The sequence below is a fragment of the Triticum aestivum genome, chromosome 7D (assembly GCF_018294505.1).
Source record: "Triticum aestivum cultivar Chinese Spring chromosome 7D, IWGSC CS RefSeq v2.1, whole genome shotgun sequence".
NCBI lineage: Eukaryota > Viridiplantae > Streptophyta > Magnoliopsida > Poales > Poaceae > Triticum > Triticum aestivum.
In genome coordinates this window covers 435,550,360-435,569,218 of record NC_057814.1, presented here as the reverse complement: position 1 = coordinate 435,569,218, position 18,859 = coordinate 435,550,360, and the positions used below count along the sequence as shown (strand labels likewise).

Below are 18,859 nucleotides of genomic sequence, written 5' to 3'. Positions count from 1 at the left end.
TTCGTCAACATCTGGCCAAATCAACAAGCCAGGTGAGTACTATGAAAGTACTCGCAAGACAGTTCGGACATAAGATATAACAAACGTAAACATGAAGCATATGAACAGATTTACAAGTGCGTTTAGGCATAGAGACAATAATGCATGAAAAAAAATAACCGAGAAGTCGGGCGGTAGTCCTCCCGAAATCCCAAAATAAATACTAGGTGCCAAACGAGGGTCTGAATGACTCCTCGAGAGGAAACTGCAAGAATAATAATACCGGTGCCAAACGAGGGTCTGAATGACTCCTCGAGAGGAAACTACAGGAATAATAATGCCGCAGTCGGGCGTCGGGGCGACACCACATAAAGGGCTTATATTGAAAGTAAGAGACAACAACATGCCACAGTCGGACGTCTGAGCGACATCACATAAAGGGCTTATATTGAAAGTAAAAGACAAACATGCCACAGTCGGACGTCTGAGCGACATCACATAAAGGGCTTACATTGATAACTTAATAGCTCATGAATTTAAATCATATCAAGAGAAAAAATCAGACATGAGGTAAACAACAGGGTTAGTCCACTCACAGGAATAACGTTCAGCCAAGTTTACTACTCACGCATGCTTACTGGAAAAAAAACAACGCGAGGGTTTAACATAGACATGGATACACTGATCACGTTACTTGACCATGGATATGATGACTCGGAAGGATTTGACTCTGCAGAGTTTGTACTTTAACCACAGCCAACGGATTTCAGTAGACACGAGGACTAGTTCCGTTTACGGTGTTTTGGAAGAAACACATCTAACCAGTACACACCCATTCAACAATCCGAAGCCAGGAATCACCCTCGGCAACGTTCAAGAAAAACCTTGAGACGGGGAGGCTACCACCTCGCGTAGCATGGGATCAAATTTCTATACGCGCGCTCTAAGGGGTGCCCCCCTCTCGGTCCCAACCGGAAACACCCATGCCCCCTGACCGGATGACTGGCTTTAATCCAGGGCCATGGAACCATCATCCCGGCCCCTCTGTTTGGTGTGTACACGGAAAGAGGTTACCAACTTACTAAACCGCATCCTGGCAAAAGAAACATGTGGTAGCACGGAAGGGAAAGGGACGATAACGTGACTCCGTCCACGTTAACGTCGAAATTTGTCGGATGACGCAAGGCTGGTATGCTACAACAGTACCACCTTGCTGCCCTTCATGTCACCACATGACTAGGCCATCTCTCACCAGAGATCATCGCAACTTTGGAACATGCGGGTAGTTGCCTCACGAGCAACGAGGTACTCACCGACACTCATATGCCACGCACAACCTCTCACGCAAACATGCAAAGCATCTATCATATCAAAGGTTCAAACATGCTTGCCTGGTTCGGAGAACTCGGAGTCTAGCTCGGCGAAGTTCGCGGCTCCATCACCTCTTCCGGAACCTACGACATAACGAAAACGGGTGCTAACGTGAAAACCAACGCGTGCATAAAAGTTGTTCCAAATTTTTTCCAAATAAATCCCATAAAGAACTAGACAAAATTTGAAGACTGTCAGAAAAAGAATCACTCAAAAATCACCTTTTATTAAAAAGTTATAAAGGTTTCTGTCCAGGGACTCATCTGTAATGAAACAGAAAAGTTCCAGGGGCTTAACTGAGAAAACAGAAAACGCTTCGGAAAGAAACGCGCCAGCTCAAAGGGAAGACGTATTTGCCCGAAGGCGCCAACAGAAAACGTTTCGAGGGAGAAAAGAATAGAGGCTGACAGGGGGGGTCCACATGTCAGGTTTAAAAGGCTCGCCGGCGCCCGAAGACTGCGGTGGTCGCCGGCGTCGAACCACGGCGAGACAGGGAGATCGGAGTGTACCAAGAGCTTCAGCGTGTCCTTCCGCGTCGGTGGGTGGTGGACTCGACCGACGGAGAGCACCACGTCGACGGCGACACTTTCTCCGGCGGACGGCGGCTCGGGTGATGGTGAAGAACTCCGGTGGTGAGCTGCAAACTTCGAATTGAAGCGCGGGTCAGAAGGAGGGATGCATTAGAGAGCTACTGGCAAGAGATGGGAGGCAGAGGTGCACGCACGGGGGCGAATCGAGCTGGATCCCATGGTGGGTCGCGGCGGCCGGAGTCGGGGAAGAAAGCTCCCTCGGGGCTCTTCCAGTGGCTTGGCGTGGTCTAGGTGGAGTGCAGAGGTGGTGTGGGTACTAGCTGGAGCTCGGGGCCCCTATTTATAGGCGGATCGAGGGGGTGGCCGTGAACGGGGTTGCTCCGGCGAGCAATTACGGCGAGGCAGTGGCTTGGCGAGGGGTTTAGGTGGCCAGGCAGCATCAGTGAGGTGTACTGGTGCCGTTCCCCTGCTAATCCCGGTCGGTCTTGGCGTAATGGCGTCGGTCCACGGTGGGGTGGCCGCACGGGCACGACGGCGGCAGAGAGCGCGCTCCGCGCCCAGCGGTTCACGACGAGGGTGGCAGCGCGCACTGGGGAGTGGGTGGCCACGCGGCGGTCTCCGGTGGCTTGGGCGGCGCTGGGTGGCGCCGTTTGCGCCGCGCCTTTCTCTGGCGGCCGCAAAGCCGCCGCTGGCGTCGGTCACGGGGCGGCGCACCTCCTCCAGCACGTCGCCGACGCCCGCAAGCATCCAGGCGCTCGTGCGGTGCAGGAACAAGGGGGAGGGGACGGGGAGCAAGGCGCCAACGCGGCACTGTCGAGATCGACAACCGGTTCTGAAGAAAACGACAGTAGATCACTGAACTGCATTTCTGAATCTCTGAACTTGATATTGACAATGCTCTGCAGGTGTTCGACAGAATGATTTGGCATGAAGAAAAATTTTCCTGGGGCTGGGACTTGGTGAGGTGACCTCTCAATGCACCCAGAGGCTGCCTGATTTTACTCAGAATTTTTGGAGAAGGATTTGAATGAATTTCATCAAATTTGACAAATCTGGTCCAAACTTGCAGCCAGTATAGTTTGAAATATTTGAACTGAAGACCAGTGGATCTTCATGGATCTTGGTTGAGGGTTCAAAGGACTAGGAAGGGAAATTGGTTTGGGGGCAAAAATCAAAACAGAAATGGTAGCTCCTTTGTAAATCTCCAAGGGCTAGCATAGAAGACAGAAATTGTTTTGATAAGATTTAAATGGAAAATAAACATATGGAGAGGTTCAACTTGCTGGATTTGATGCAAATCATGATCCAAAGATGAGGGAAGGTTTATGAGAGTGGATTTGCACTAAGGCCATGGCAAGAGAGATTTGTTGAAAGTGGTAAAGGATTATTCCAAAAGCTATAGAGCATTTTCAAAGAAATCTTCAAAAGACATTTTTCTCAAGTGAAAAGCATTTTGGTTTGAGTCCAAAATAAGAAGCAAAAACCTCCAAGACCAAAAACAAGTCTTGGGTGAATCCAAATAAAACTCTTTCCAAAAAAAATATTTTGAAAGGGAGGGTTCTTTTGAAGAAAAATTTAAATCACCTCCCTCAAGTCAAATATTTTTTTTTTGAAAAATCCAATAAAATTTTGGGTGTCACAGTTCATGTCTCGGAGAGGGACTTGACGTATCCGATCTCTCTGGAGGTGACGGTAGTCGTTCACGTTCATAGCCGTACAAGTTTCCGTAGATGTTTGGGGTCACGGCGAGGAACTCGGCGTTTCGGTGCGGTGTAGGGGTACATGTCGAATGTCGTCGTGGTACTTGGCGTTTCTGGACTTGCCGATCTGGGTTCTTATGACGGCAGTGGTACAAGGTCCCCGTGGAACTTGGATTCCGGTCCTGCAGTCGTACTAGGCATCCGGTGAACTTGGCGTATCCAAAATGAGCAAGGCAAAAACCCTTCGTTCAGCGGTGCTCGAACTTGGCGAAATCCACGAACGCATCCTTGGGCGTTCCTGGTTCCCGCGCCTTGGCAAATCGAAGGGGATCTTGGCATCCATGCAACCGGCAGCGGAGGTGCACGAAACCAGCGGCAGAGGACAAGCCGCAGCCCTGGCTCTCAAGATCGGCAACGAAGGCAGGGGAGGACAGCCTACGGATCGCGGGTGGAGCTTGGGCGTGGAAGGAGGGCGGCGAGGCAGAGCAGCAGCGATGTCATGGGGGCGCGGGACTTGGACGCCAGCTGCAGGGCAGCTCGGGGTAGGGGACGCAGCCACCATGGGGACCGGGACGAGCTCGGCTCCCCTCGGGCGTTGCAGGCTGCTGGTGGAGGAGACGCGCGGGAGAGGTGGCTCCTGGTCGCCATAGAGGAAGCAGAGGACGGCGCAGGTCCGGCGACGACGGAGAACGGCAGGATGCGGCGAGGCTGCGCTGGCACTTGGCGAAGGCGTGACCATGGACGACGGCGAGGTGGGTCGAGGGCGGCGGCGCTCCTGGTCGCAGCGACTGGACTCCGGTGACGAGGAGGAGGCAGAGGGGAACGGGACGAGGGCGCGGCACTGCTCTGTCTCTCTCTCTGCGACGGCGCATCGAGGGAGGAGGGGATCGAGCAGGGCTCACCCTGGCGATGTGTGCGTTGCATGTGGCGGCGCAGGAGGGAGAGATCGATGGGATATGAGGGGAACGAGCAGGGGAGACTAGGGTTTAAAACGGGGCGCGGTTGGGCCTTAGAGGTCGGCCCGGTAGAGAAGGAAGTGGCCAGAGGCCTGGCTGGGCTCTCTTCTCCCTCTCTCTTATTTTCCAAAACAGTAAAAGAATAGGAAGAAAGAAAAGAGAGAAAGGAAAAAGGTTAGAGAAAGGACTTTGGCATGCGGATAATTTTCCCAGGCTCACAAAAATGAGCTTGAACCAGGAAAAATAGAAATGGGCATGACCGAAAGTTTAAATTCAAACTCATTTGATTTAAATTCAAATGGTTTGAATAGAAAGTGAGGGTTGGGAAGGTCCAAAAATATGTTGAGAAATTTTGGTGGGGCTTCGAAAAGTGAAGAAAGAATTTATGGGAAAAGTTTGAGGTCAAGAATATTGAGATAGAAAAGGCATGGAATTAAATTGCACGTGTGTTATGGTGAACTCCAATTAATGGAATATTTTAATATAGCTCCCTAATAATATTGGGAGGATATATGTTATAAAGAGAAATCACCATGTGCATTTCCCTCGATTTAAATGGATCAAAGATCCATGCAATTTACTTAGTTGAGTTTAAAAAAAAAAAAAATGACATGATGGCATGATGACATGATGCAATGAAAAATAAATAGAGCAAGCAAAAAGAAACACACGGTGATCACGAAATATATGGAAGTCTTCTGAATCACCGGTCTTGGGGCGTCACAACACTCCTCCACTTACAAGAGATCTCGTCCCGAGATCTAGGGATGGCACCAGAGAGAAAACGAAAGAGGAAGAGGTAAAACAAAGTTGCTTCTTGACAAAAGAGTGAAACCACGAACCTTGAGAGGTTAAGCAATTTCAAGGAAAGAATACGGCGGAGATGAATGAAGTTGAGAACACTCCATTACGTAAGAGGAACATGGAATACGGCGAGAACCAAGAGGTTAAGGGACAAGATAGATTTTGAAGCCACTCCGGTTAAAACAAAATAGAGTAGGATTAAGAATGATATAATTTGGACAGCACTCCGACTGAAAATGGAAGGAATTAACATGAACTTGAGAAGATGGGATGATACTTGATGAAATCAACAACACACTGCCTCTGGAACTATTGAACAAATGGCACAAGGGGTAAGAAAGATTTCATACAACACTCCGGTTAAATGGATAAGCAAGAAAAGAATATGATCTTGGCAAAACGAGATGATGGGTCGAAGAAAACATCATAATGCCTTTGGGACAAATGAAAGAGTGGAATCAAGAGAACAGAGAAGAGAACAACAACTTCTATCACAATGGAATTCAAAAGAGCCTCCTTAAAAAGAAGGATTGAACGGAGTTGTTGGAAAACCAACAACAAAAAGAATAAGCTTGTAGTGGACTTATGGAAACATCTCAACATTATGAGGTGAGAAACGGCCACTAAAGGAAGCCATTGATTTGAGTGAGAGCACCAAGGCGATGAAAAAACTTCTTTCACCAAGAGGATAGGAGAAAACTTGGATCATTGATAAGCACCATAATAGCAACATTCCTTAGGGAAGGCTTTAGGTGAAACATGACACAAGATAAATCCAACGAAGAGATTGGTGGATTTAGAATATCTCATTTTTGACAACATGTGAATCATGAAACGCGAACTCAAATTGTCAAGAATGACATAAGACCACCTCAAATGATAAGGTAGAACGAATTGCACTTTAGAATGCAAGATGAAAATGCTTGGACTCCACAAAACAAAACATGTGTTGAACACCGTGTTTATTTTAGAATATAGCTTGGCGGATCTTAACTCCGAGAGAAATCTTGAAGAACAATTGAAGAATGAAAAGAATCCTTGCAATGATTTAGATGGAGCTTCGCGCGAGTTAACTGAGAGAGATTGGAACTCCGGAAACAAAAGGTGAACAACTCAGCACCAACAAATTGATATCCCGAATGAACTCCAAAAGAAGGGATTAAACACTTGGATGAAACAATAATAAGAATTACGTTATGCGTATCCTTCACCAATTTAAATTGATGACAAGCAACGGATTTGGCATACTACTTATTCTCGTAGAAAGGATTAATGTAGATATAGCACAAACTTTGGAAGGTCTTCAACAAACCACCGGTAGGATTTGAACAACGAATGAGTTGATACGATGACGAAGGAAGAGAAATCTTGAACAAACCACCATAAGAATTGAAAATGAAAGTAGCAAAGGCACAATTCACCGGGAAGAATTGGAAAACGAAAGAAGATACTTGAGGGGATTTAGATACATGAGAATGAAGAGATCGTGAACTGATTAGAGGATATTTGAATGATGCACCGGAAGAATTCGAGAATGAGAGCTGAAAGCTGAGAATGAATAATTCTGAGATGATGTGCTACGGAGAATGAAATTGAAAAGACTGCTGCATTGCTCCGGATGGGTGAAAAGAATTCTCACAATCGCAAACAATTATGAGAGGATGGCAACAAGTTAGAACCACACATCTTTGAGAGAACGGATTAAATTGAAGAGAAACTCTTCTTCAGTCTTAAAATGTTGAGAATGATGGCGAGAAACACCACCATGAATTATTGAGGCACTCCGGAATGGCAATTAGAAAGATTGAACCAACAATGAAAAGAATTTGAAAGATCTTGGAGAAAGACATTTGACTGATGATAATTCATTCTTACATCAAACTTTGCAATGAATTTGAGAATAACTCCGGAAAGAATTTGAAGAGTTAGGTAAGATCCTGGGAAAAGACCTGTTGGTTAGGGCCCACTCAAGAGAAACACCGTTGAACAATTTAAAAGAGAGATTGTGCCGGTTGAATTAAATGGCTTGAATGAGATAACAACCTCGAAATAGCTTGAACGCATCTTGAATGTAAACACGAATATCCTGAGATATCTTCAACACTCCGGAACAAAAGAATAGCGAGCGGTGAAAGATTAAGAGATACACCGTCATACGAAAGCACTTGAAACGGGGAAGGGGATAAGATCAACACCTGCAACTTGAATTGAAGCCACCGGAGAAGAAAAGAGAATGATGAACTTGGAGGCTCCGTTAGTATCTTCATGGGAAATCACCGGATGAGAACACTGAAAGAAAAGAATGAAGAGACTTCGCATCAATAAAAAGGATACTTGATTAAGAAATCTGAGTCCTTGAAGAAAAAGGGTGGGAGGGCAGGAAAAACAAAGACACCTTGGGACGGATGAAACAAACACCGTTGAGAAAACTTAGAGTTGATCTTGCGGATGTTGAAAAGATCGGATCCACTTGAAGAGAAGCACGCCGGTTGGAAAAGAATTAACATGACGACCTCGATGATCAAGAAGGATTAGTATTCACATAGCAATATAAGAACACCGTTTAGGAAAGGTATGGATTCAACATATGACTTCGAAGCAACTCGAATACCACAAAACAAAACAAAGGATTGGCTCGCAGAGTAAGCCGGAACAAACATATGATAGAGATTTCGTCCGGAGTTTTCGTGGTGGGGCCCACACGGGCTCGATCATACAACACCATCATGTACAAGGCAGTGCACATGACATATGAAGCGTCCCCGAGTCGGCATAGCCAAGGACTCTTTAAGACACTACGAGACCACTGTAAAACCAACCGTGGAAAGGTGGACCACTAGACGTCGAACCCCAATCTCATATCATGCATCTGTCGAAAAGATATCCTAGGAGCTACTTGAATTCTCACTTATAAACTCCCGAAACTTTCTGGTTATGCAATCAGGTGTTGGGGATACAGGGGACACAAAATATATCACCCAAACTAGGAATCCCTAGATCCAGCTGTATCCATCCGTCAACACATAACCAAGAAACCTTCGGAAATCGTTTACCTCAACCTTCGAAAAGCATCCGTTATACGAGTTATGGCAATACTCCCAAACTCCCGCCCCAGTACTGGGTGGCGTCGAGGTGATCTCACCAACAACTGCATAAAAGAGATTTTCGATGTCGGCGAAACTCAGGTATTCCAGAACTGCAACGATAAAATTGTGACGACAACACCTCGGAGCTCAACTCCCCGGGACACTGCCACAACCCCTAAATGTCAGGAGGCACCAAGAACAATGTTCTCATCACAAAACCATCGCAACGATTCCAAGATACCGGCGTGATCCTAAAACAAAATTAGCGAAATATGAGGAGAGAAGAGCCAAAATTTCTACGTCAGGAGGCCTCACCAGAGCGACGAAGGGACTGAGGAGTAAAAAGAATCCTACTCTCCGATATATATAATCCTAAGACTCAAAACATTTTGTTCTAGACTCAACAACGCCAGCGATTCGATCAAGCAGGGGGCTCCTAAGTCGGGGATGGCTCTGATTACCAACTTGTAACGGCCACGATGCGGCTATATCTCCCACGTGTCGAGGCACGACTTAGAGGCATAACCGCATTGTGGTTTTGTCACAAGAAGGGTCATCTTCACACAATCCCGTGTAATGAACAAGAATGGGATAACGAGAGTTGGCTTACAATCGCCACTTCACACAATACATAAATAAATTCATACATCATTCAAGAAACACACATAGACCGACTACGGTCAAATCCAATTGAAAAGAAGATAACCCAACTACTAGATCCCCGATCGTCCCAACTGGGCTCCACTACTGATCAATAGGAAACGAAACAACACAACGAATAAGATCTTCATCGAGCTCCCACTTGAGCTCGGTTGCGTCATCTATACTGGTCTCGTCGGCACCTGCAACTGTTTTTGTAGAATCTGTGAGTCACGAGGACTCAGCAATCTCACACCCGCGAGATCAAGACTATTTAAGCTTATAGGAAAGGATGGGGTAATGAGGTGGAGCTGCAGCAAGCACTAAGCATATATGGTGGCTAACAGACGCAAATAAGAGCGAGAAGAGAAGCAACGGAACGGTCGTGAAGCTAGAAGTGATCAGGAAGTGATCCTGAAACTACTTACGCACAACCATAACACAAGAACCGTGTTCACTTCCCGGACTCCGCCGAAAAGAGACCATCACGGCTACACACGCGGTTGATGTATTTTAATTAAGTCAAGTGTCAAGTTCTCTACAACCAGACATTAACAAATTCCTGTCTGCCACATAACCGCGGGCACGGCTTTCGAAAGATAATACCCTGCAGGGGTGTCCCAACTTAGCCCATTATAAGCTCTCATGGTCAACGAAGGATAAAACTTCTCCCGGGAAGACCCGATCAGTCTCGGAATCCCGGTTTACAAGACATTTCGACAATGGTAAAACAAAACCAGCAAAGCCGCCCGATGTGTCGACAATCCCGATAGGAGTCGCACGTATCTCGTTCTCAGGACACACCGGATAAGCGAAGCGTACAGGTACCGACGTAACCCAAGTTGCCAAGGGATGGTCCCGCACGGTGCTCTAGTTTGGACCAACACTTAGGCAAGCACTGGCCCGGGGGGTAAAATAAAGATGACCCTCGGGATGCGCGACTCCCAAGGGAAAAAGGCTAGGTGAGGCAAATGTAAAACCAAGGTTGGGCCTTGCTGGAAGAGTTTTATTCAAAGCGAACTGTCAAGGGGGTCCCATAAATCACCCAACCGCGTAAGGGACGCAAAATCAAGGAACATAACACCGGTATGACGGAAACTAGGGCGGCAAGAGTGGAACAAAACACCAGGCATAAGGCCGAGCCTTCCACCCTTTACCAAGTATATAGATGCATTAATTAAGATAAGAGATATTGTGATATCCCAACATATCCATGTTCCAACATGGAACAAACTGCATCTTCACCTGCAACTAGCAACGCTATAAGAGGGGCTGAGCAAAAGCGGTAACATAACCAAACAACGGTTTGCTAGGAAAGGTGGGTTAGAGGCTTGACATGGCAATATGGGAGGCATGATATAGCAAGTGGTAGGTAGCGCGACATAGCAATAGAGCGAACAACTAGCAAGCAAAGATAGAGGTGAATTCGAGGGTATGGTCATCTTGCCTGAGATCCCGCAGGGAAGAAGAACGAGTCCATGAAGAAGACAAACGGATGTAGTCGAACGAATCCTCACAACTCCGGAATGAAACCGAAGCTAACGAGAGAAGCAACCCGGAAAGAAACAAACAACATAGTAAACAACCACCACATAAACATGGCATGATGCACAATCAAGTATGATGCATGTCCAGTGTAATGAGGCATGGCATGGCAAAGTGCAACAAACAATACTACAAATTAAGTGGAGCTCAATATGCAACGAGTTGCATATTGACGAAACACCACATACGATTATTTAGTTCTCTCCCGGTTATGTACCCAACAATATTAAATGTTGTTTAACATGGCAAGAGGTGAAGCATAATAAAACTATCTATTTAGGCAAGTTTAAATGAGGCCGGAAATAACAAATAACAATTCCAGAAAATCCCCATATGTCATTTAGCAATTTAAAGCAAACAACAATTTTAAACGTTTTTAATGTTATTATCATGATGCCGATGACATATGCAAGTTTTAAGCAATTTTATGGAAATGTTGACATGAGCATGATACGAGGCATTTGTCGCCATGGCGGAAGGAAAAGGGTGCCACGGCGGTGAAACGGAAATGGTGCCACGGCAACATATCGGTTCCGGTAGCTCATGGAGATACTGGTGCAAAAGAAGCAAGTGTGCGGATGTGCGGAACATGCTAGAGATGGTGGGGTGATCCGATTACCGGGTTTCCACGGGTCGACGCAAGGCAAACGAGGAGGACCGTGCAAGTGACAAATTCGAACACGGTGCAAACATGGGCATCTCATACAACAAAGCATTCTTTTACGGGCGTCGTCTCGGGGTTATACCTTCGAAGCGTGCATTTTCAGGGCGGAACGAGTTCGATGCGGTGTAGATGGAAGTAGACGTTCTCGCGACGGTAGTGGAAGTAGTGGTTCACGTCTCGGAGAGGGACTTGATGCATCCGATCTCTCCGGAGGCGACGGTAGTCATTCACGTTCATAGCCGCACAAGTTTCCGTAGATGTATGGGGTCACGGCGAGGAACTCGGCGTTTTGGTGCGGTGTAGGGGTACATGTCGAAGGTCGTCGTGGTACTTGGCGTTTTTGGACTTGCCGATCTGGGTTGCAGGCTGCTGGTGGAGGAGACGCGCGGGCGAGGTGGCTCCTAGTCGCCATAGAGGAAGCAGAGGACGGCGCGGGTCCGACGACGACGGAGAACGGCAGGATGCGGCGAGGCTGCGCTGGCACTTGGCGAAGGCGTGACCATGGACGACGGCGAGGTGGGTCGAGGGCGGTGGCGCTCCTGGTCGCAGCGACTGGACTCCAGTGACGAGGAGGAGGCAGAGGGGAACAAGACGAGGGCGCGGCGCTGCTCTCTCTCTCTCTCTCTCTCTCTCTCTCTCTCCGACGGCGCATCGAGGGAGGAGGGGATCGAGCAGGGCTCACCCTGGCGATGTGTGTGTTGCATGTGGCGGCGCAGGAGGGAGAGATCGATGGGAGATGAGGGGAACGAGCAGTGGAGACTAGGGTTTACAACGGGGCGCGACTGGGCCTTAGAGGCCGGCCCGGTAGAGAAGGAAGTGGCCAGAGGCCTGGCTGGGCTCTCTTCTCCCTCTCTCTTATTTTCCAAAACAGTAAAAGAATAGGAAGAAAGAAAAGAGAGAAAGGAAAAAGGTTAGAGAAAGGCCTTTGGCATGCGGATAATTTTTCCGGGCTCACAAAAATGAGCTTGAACCAGGAAAAATAGAAGTGGGCATGACCGAAAGTTTAAATTCAAACTCATTTGATTTAAATTCAAATGGTTTGAATAGAAAGTGAGGGTTGGGAAGGTCCAAAAAAATGTTGAGAAATTTTGGTGGGGCTTCGAAAAGTGAAGAAAGAATTTATGGGAAAAGTTTGAGGTCAAGAATATTGAGATAGAAAAGGCATGGAATTAAATTGCACGTGTGTTATGGTGAACTCCAATTAATGGAATATTTTATTATAGCTCCCTAATAATATTGGGAGGATATATGTTATAAAGAGAAATCACCATGTGCATTTCCCTCGATTTAAATGGATCGAAGATCCATGCAATTTACTTAGTTGAGTTTTTTAAAAATTAAATGACATGATGGCATGATGACATGATGCAATGCAAAATAAATAGAGCAAGCAAAAAGAAACATACGGTGATCACGAAATATATGGAAGTCTTCTGAATCACCGGTCTTTGGGCGTCACACATATACTCCTATACTAATAAAACATTAAGGCCACGAGGCGATGTAGTGCTGGTTACAGGAGGCAAGAAGAAGAGATGCATCCATCGACGACGTCCACCTCCTCGACTCAGGGCGCCGGCCCACCGAACGACGGCTATGTAGCAGCGGCTTTCGTGGCCAGGTCGACGTGCTTCTGAACAATGGCGTCCAAAGATTCCAGCCGCTGGAAGAAGGCCAACGTCTTTCTGTCCTCGCTGGCCTTGTAGTGGCCTATGTAGACAATTTCCTCGTAGACGTGGATGTGCAGGTCGACGGTTTCTTGCATGGTGAGGCGCTGCGCGACGAGCGTGGCCTCGAGGTGCACATTCTTCGTCGCGACCTCCGGCACCTGCAGGTCCACCAGGGCTTGAAAGAGTTCATCACCATGGAGGCCGATGAGGGTGGCAGGCAATGAGGAGCTTGGGCGCATGGGCTAGAGCAGTACGGCAAGGTCGTCCGCGCGCTTCTTGATGGCGGTGAACTTGTGGATGGAGTTGACCATCATGTCATCCATGCCAGAGGCGAAGCCGGCGTCGGCGAGGGCTACGACGCCGATGGTCGCTAGCACCGTCTGGAAACGCTATGCGGTGCGGGGCCGCAGGCCGGCGCCTTGGATGATTTGGCACAGCCGACTACCGCTCGCGTCCATCGCCTCCATAGGTGCTTCTGGTTTCTGGTCACTTGGTCTTGGATTGGAGCGAGCAGTGTTGCGCAGAGACTAGGAGTAGATGGATTGGAGTGGTGGGGCGCCTTTATATGAGAATCCAAACTCTGTTGCATTCACATTGTGCTGGCTCTATTCTGCTTCTCCAATTAATTCCCTCTGCATGTAGAGTAATTTGAGGATGCATCATTGACCGTTCAACGTCTCGGGAACCGCTACCCTCTCCCTCCTTGGCATTCAAGCACCTATGGAGGCGACTGCCGCTCGTGTCTATCGCGTGTTAGCAGATGTTCCCGTCGACGACGAGGTGCCTATGGTGACTTCGTAAATTTCAAGATGATAGTACTAGTATACTCAATATTGTGCACCACGACCAAGGCTGAGAGGAAAACTAGAGAACTACGTATTTATTTACGGTGTAGATTCACTCATTTTGCTCCATATGTACTCTGTCTCGGTGTACTCTAGTCACTTGTTGAAATCTCTAGAAAGGCAAATACTCCTTTCTGGTTTACAGGGCTATACTAGCAAGTACTCCCTCCGTCCAAAAATACTTGTCATCAAAATGGATAAAAAAGATGTATCTAGAACTAATATACATCTAGATACATCCCGTTTTATTCATTTTGATGACAAGTATTTCCCGACAGAGGGAGTACTACAATAGTGGGCTCACATAGCAATTTTGTCTCATGCAAGAGCCTGGCTATATGCGTGCTCCAAGGTTCGCAACTGCCACGTTTGGGTTGCACTTGGCTCTTCGCCTCTTCGAGAAGACGAACAATGATGTTACTACTACTGCTTCTACAGTATCGAATCCACTGCTGCATGTTCGTCCACCGCGAGCGGGAGGGATAGCTTGTTGTAGTACTATAAGCAAAAGCCTGTCCTCGTCTGCGACCCACCGCGCATGGGCGAGGGAGAAGGCGTGTAGTGGTAAAATCAAGCTTCTCCTCGTTGTACGAGTTGACGCGACACATCATAGCACTGGCCCCACATGGTTGCCTCTAAACTTGGCTGAAAGACCCGCAGTGTACAATACTCCATTTGCTGCAACCTCTAACATTTACCCCACCACAAATTAAAATATATATTCCTGTCTTGACCAGATGAGCGTGCAAACTAGAATCGCCAGGATGACAGGTAGGGCCAGAAGATTATTTTAATAAAAAAATATAGCATGGAGCCGACCCCAACGATTTTAAGCTTACAGGCACGGTACACGCTATCCTAGACTACTCTTCACATGAAACTGCCACACGAGCGTCCGGGCCGCGCTTGGCTCTTCGCCTCTTCGGGAGTACTACTGCAGTGGAGGAGTACTACAGTATGCTTCTAGCCATCTGACACTGATTGAACTGCTGCATGTCCACCGCGTACGGGAGGGAGAGCGTGTAGCGAACGAAAGCTTCTCCTAGTCCTGCCAGCCACCACGCTCATGGGCAAGGGAGGGACGCAGCTTCATTGACTTACTGCTCCTGCCTTTGCGTCCATGATAGGTGGGCCCAACAGGTCGGTGGCCCACCTGTCATGCAGCCAAAGGCAGGTGCGGTTAAGGCGAGAGGGCGTTGTAGTAATCAAACTTCTCGGTCTTGTACGAGTTGACGCGACACATCAAAGCACTACACTCGATATATTTCAATAATTTGCGTTTACCGATGCATTAATTACAACACATGCATGCATACCGTGACTCTCCTTTTGATACTTGCATGTGTTGATTTAATGCACCTTGAAGTAGTATGAATATGTGACGGTAAAGCTTTGTAATGCCCCGGCCCTAATAAAGCGAGAGATGGTTGTGCACGAGGAGGGCGAGATCATGCAGACGGAACAGGACCCGACGATGGAGCTCTCTATGGTCTCGATGGACCTCACCTTGCTCCACTGCCCCTTGTGCCTCCACCCCTTGAAGCCTCCAGTGTATGAGGTTCGAATACACCTCGTCCGTTTGGCTGATCGAGCAAGGTGCAGGTTTCTTGATTGATGTGTCATTCGATTGATTTGTGCAGTGCAAGGGAGGGCACCTGGCTTGCGCGGACTGCCGCGTCGAGCGCCCCGGGAACCAGCGGCAGTGCCAGAAGTGCGAGCGCGGCGGCGGCTTCGACGTGCGGAACACGGCGGTGGACGCTGTCCTCTCCTCGGTGAGGGTGGAGTGCCCGCATGAAGGCTGTGGGCTCTATGTCACTTACCACAAGCTCGCCGATAACCAGAGCGTGTGTCCACTCGCGCCCTGCAAATGCCCCGTGCCCGTCTGCGGCTACGAAGGCCCGCCGCCGGTGCTCTCCCACCACATCAGCACTGTGCATCCCATGCCCGTGCACAGGATCTAGTACGGCAAGGCGCTCCAGCTGCAAGTGCTACTGTCGGAGCCACGGCTCTTGCTGTTCGCGGAGGAGGACGACCGCGCGTTTTTCTTGGTCGGCGGCGTGCTCGACATCGGCGCGCCTATCGCCGTGTCGGTCGTCTGCATCAGAGCGGGGGCATCCCCACTGCCGCACTACGTGGCCAAGCTATGGGCGAACGGCCCGCCGGGGGAGCCCAAAGGCAGGACCGACGCCGTCAAGGTGGAAATGTAGGTGACAAGCAGCAGGGATCCCGGCGACGTCGCCGTGCAGGAGCTGACCTTCTTCACAGTTCCGCCCAAGCTGCTGGCCGGGGCTAAGCTGGTGTCCCTCCACATTCAGATTGACAAGCTCACGTCCTAAATGATTCTACAGTGCCTTCTGTTTATCTGACTAATATGCTAATATAGGGGTTAGCTTGGTCTACTTTAGCTTAAGAGATGGTGGGTTTTGGTGGCGATGCAGCAATTACCTCGACATCAGATCAGCAGTGAAAGTAATTTCGAACAGTTGAATGGATATTTTGTGTCTGTTGGATATAAAGATCCTTTGGGTAAGAAGTAACAGCTTATATGCTTTTTTTTCGAAACGGAACAACGATACTAGTATAATTTTTGTTGACATGCACTAATATTTTCGAAACTGACGTCGGGCTGTAGCTAGAAGGGCGGTTGGGACGCGGCATCGGCCCATACCATGGTTACCCCCGATTGGGACACACCGACTGTGGATTTTCTCCCTCGCCGATGTCGACCGCGTCTACGCAGAACATTGTTCCCTTCCCCCAACTGCGGGATCAGGCCGGATATGTGACCAGCGGTGTGGCCACCGTCGTTCTATGCTTGTGAAGAGAGCAACCCAAGCAAGCAGGCTTGTAGCTTAGGCTCCTGCTAGTGTATATATAGTGGTTTTGTTTTTCTCTCCATATCAACCATTTTATATTGCATACGTGTCATTAAAGAGTGAAATGATGGTTGCTTCTTCCGACTAACTTACTGTGTGATTTGTCTGCTCCTTTAGTGGCCCCTACACGTACTCCCCCTATGTGTATGCAATAGTCACACGTACACATGGACGCAAAAACGCGCGCGACGCCCTAATGCATGCATGTCCGAGCACACGACGGAACACACACGGTCACACTCAAGTGCTCAACCTACACGTGCATGCACACACATACTCAGCCAGGGTGAGCTAGTGACCGTATAAACACCGGAAAATGTATATATTGAGCGCAATGAGCGTATTATGAAGTCCACTAACCGTATTTTTACAAATATACAGTGACAGACAGTGTATTTATCTCGTTTGAAATTAAGCCATATTAACCGGAGAGGAGGCAGTATGGACTAGCATTACTTTGCTGTGTCCCGTCAACTTGCCGAACGAGGAGAAGCTTGCGCGCGGTGGCTCGCAGGACAAGGAGAAACTTTTGACTAATGCAAGCTGTCCTTCGCTCAGGCGGTGGACGTGCAACAGTTAATTCGGTGTCAGATTGCCAGAAGCATACACTATACTAGTAGTACTATTATTGTTGCACTTCCCGAAGAGGCGAACAGCCAAGCGCAAAGTTTACTAGTACTAGTACTACTACTATAGTCTATAGAGGTATGTACTACTATACTAGTACTAGGAACCGGATGGAGGAGCGTCTGCACACTTCTTATATTTTTAAAATGTGATAAAGCAATCTTCAACACATTTGGTTCTCTTCGAGGGTTCTCGCATGTGATAATGGAAGTTGATTGCATGGAACACTCGCCACAATTCTCGCTTAATTCTGGCTCATATCCTGTTACAAATAGGAGCGCTCGGTAATATTTCCTCTTTTTTTTGTTATTCAGCATGTAAACAGGTCAGCAAACCTTGCGGCGCATCTTTGTGCGAACCGTGCTTGCTGCACTTTGAATGTGGCCAAGAGGTGGCTTGATGAAACACCTCGCTTCCTACTTCTTTTTTTGCGGGGTACCTCGCTTCCTAGTGACCAGTGTCTTGGCTGATCGTCCTAAGAATGCCTATATATGAATAAAGCTCTCTCATTTACCCGCAAAAAAGATTAAGCCATATTAACCGGAAAGGAGGGAGTATGGACTAGCACTACTTGTTGGTGTGTCCCGTCAACTCGCAGAAAGAGGAGAAGCTTGCAGGACAAGGTGAAGCTCGCTTACGCCTTTTGACTAATGCAACATACCCTCACCCAGGCGGTGGACATGCATCAGTTCATTCGGTGTCAGATTGCCAGAGGCATACACTGTAGTACCGAACATGCGGAGTACCATCATTGTTCAACTTCACGAAGAGGCGAAGAGCGAAGCGCAAGGTTTAGTAGTACGAGTAGTACTACTACTAGAACCGCATGGTGGAGCCTCTGTACTCTTATTTTTCTTAATCTCTAATAAAGTACACATTTATTCTGGAGAAGGGCGGAAAACGGCAGCCCAACATGTAATGATGATATCAATCAACCATGCTCGAATATATCTTGGCCTCCGTGCGAGCCCGTCTGTGTGTTCTCGCTCCTCGTCTCTCTCAAGGAACGGCGGGTTGGCCATTTTGCCGTCAATTGAGATTGGTTTGCTCACACTCCGGTCCCACATGTCAGTGATATGCCAAGAGGATGTGCGTTGACTGTCTAGCCATACGCGTACTTGGTTTTGCACCTTCATACTACTCCTCCCTCCGTCACAGTTTACAGGGCGCGCTTCATCATGATGCATTTCTCTCAATGCATTTCCACCACCAGAGAGACTTTAGACGCGTTTGGTTTAATGCTCAATTAATTAGGGCGTGGTAACCGCAATTTTCTCTCGATGTAGTACTACGGAGTGGAGTAAGTGCATGCATGTGTCTACCCGGGGTGGAAGCACTGCATGCATGTGTGTACGCATTATTTCCTCTAGTAATAGACGCCATGCTATAACTACCAATGCTATTTTTCAGGCCGATCGCTAGTCACCTTGGTCCCAGAGATTTTCTCTTTTTCTGAAGCGCGCTCTATAAACAGTGACGGATGGAGTAGTATGAGCGGATTCAAAGAAGAGCGTATTGATGGTTGCTTCTTCCGCGCAACTTACAGTGGGAAAGGTGGGGCTTTTGA

The 18,859-nt window shown here is 48.0% G+C and overlaps 1 pseudogene; it reads left to right on the top strand.

Annotated features, from left to right (window-relative positions):
- Positions 1-15,212: 15,212 nt before the first annotated feature.
- On the top strand, positions 15,213-16,125 carry LOC123166520 (putative E3 ubiquitin-protein ligase SINA-like 6; annotated as a pseudogene).
- Positions 16,126-18,859: the final 2,734 nt, after the last annotated feature.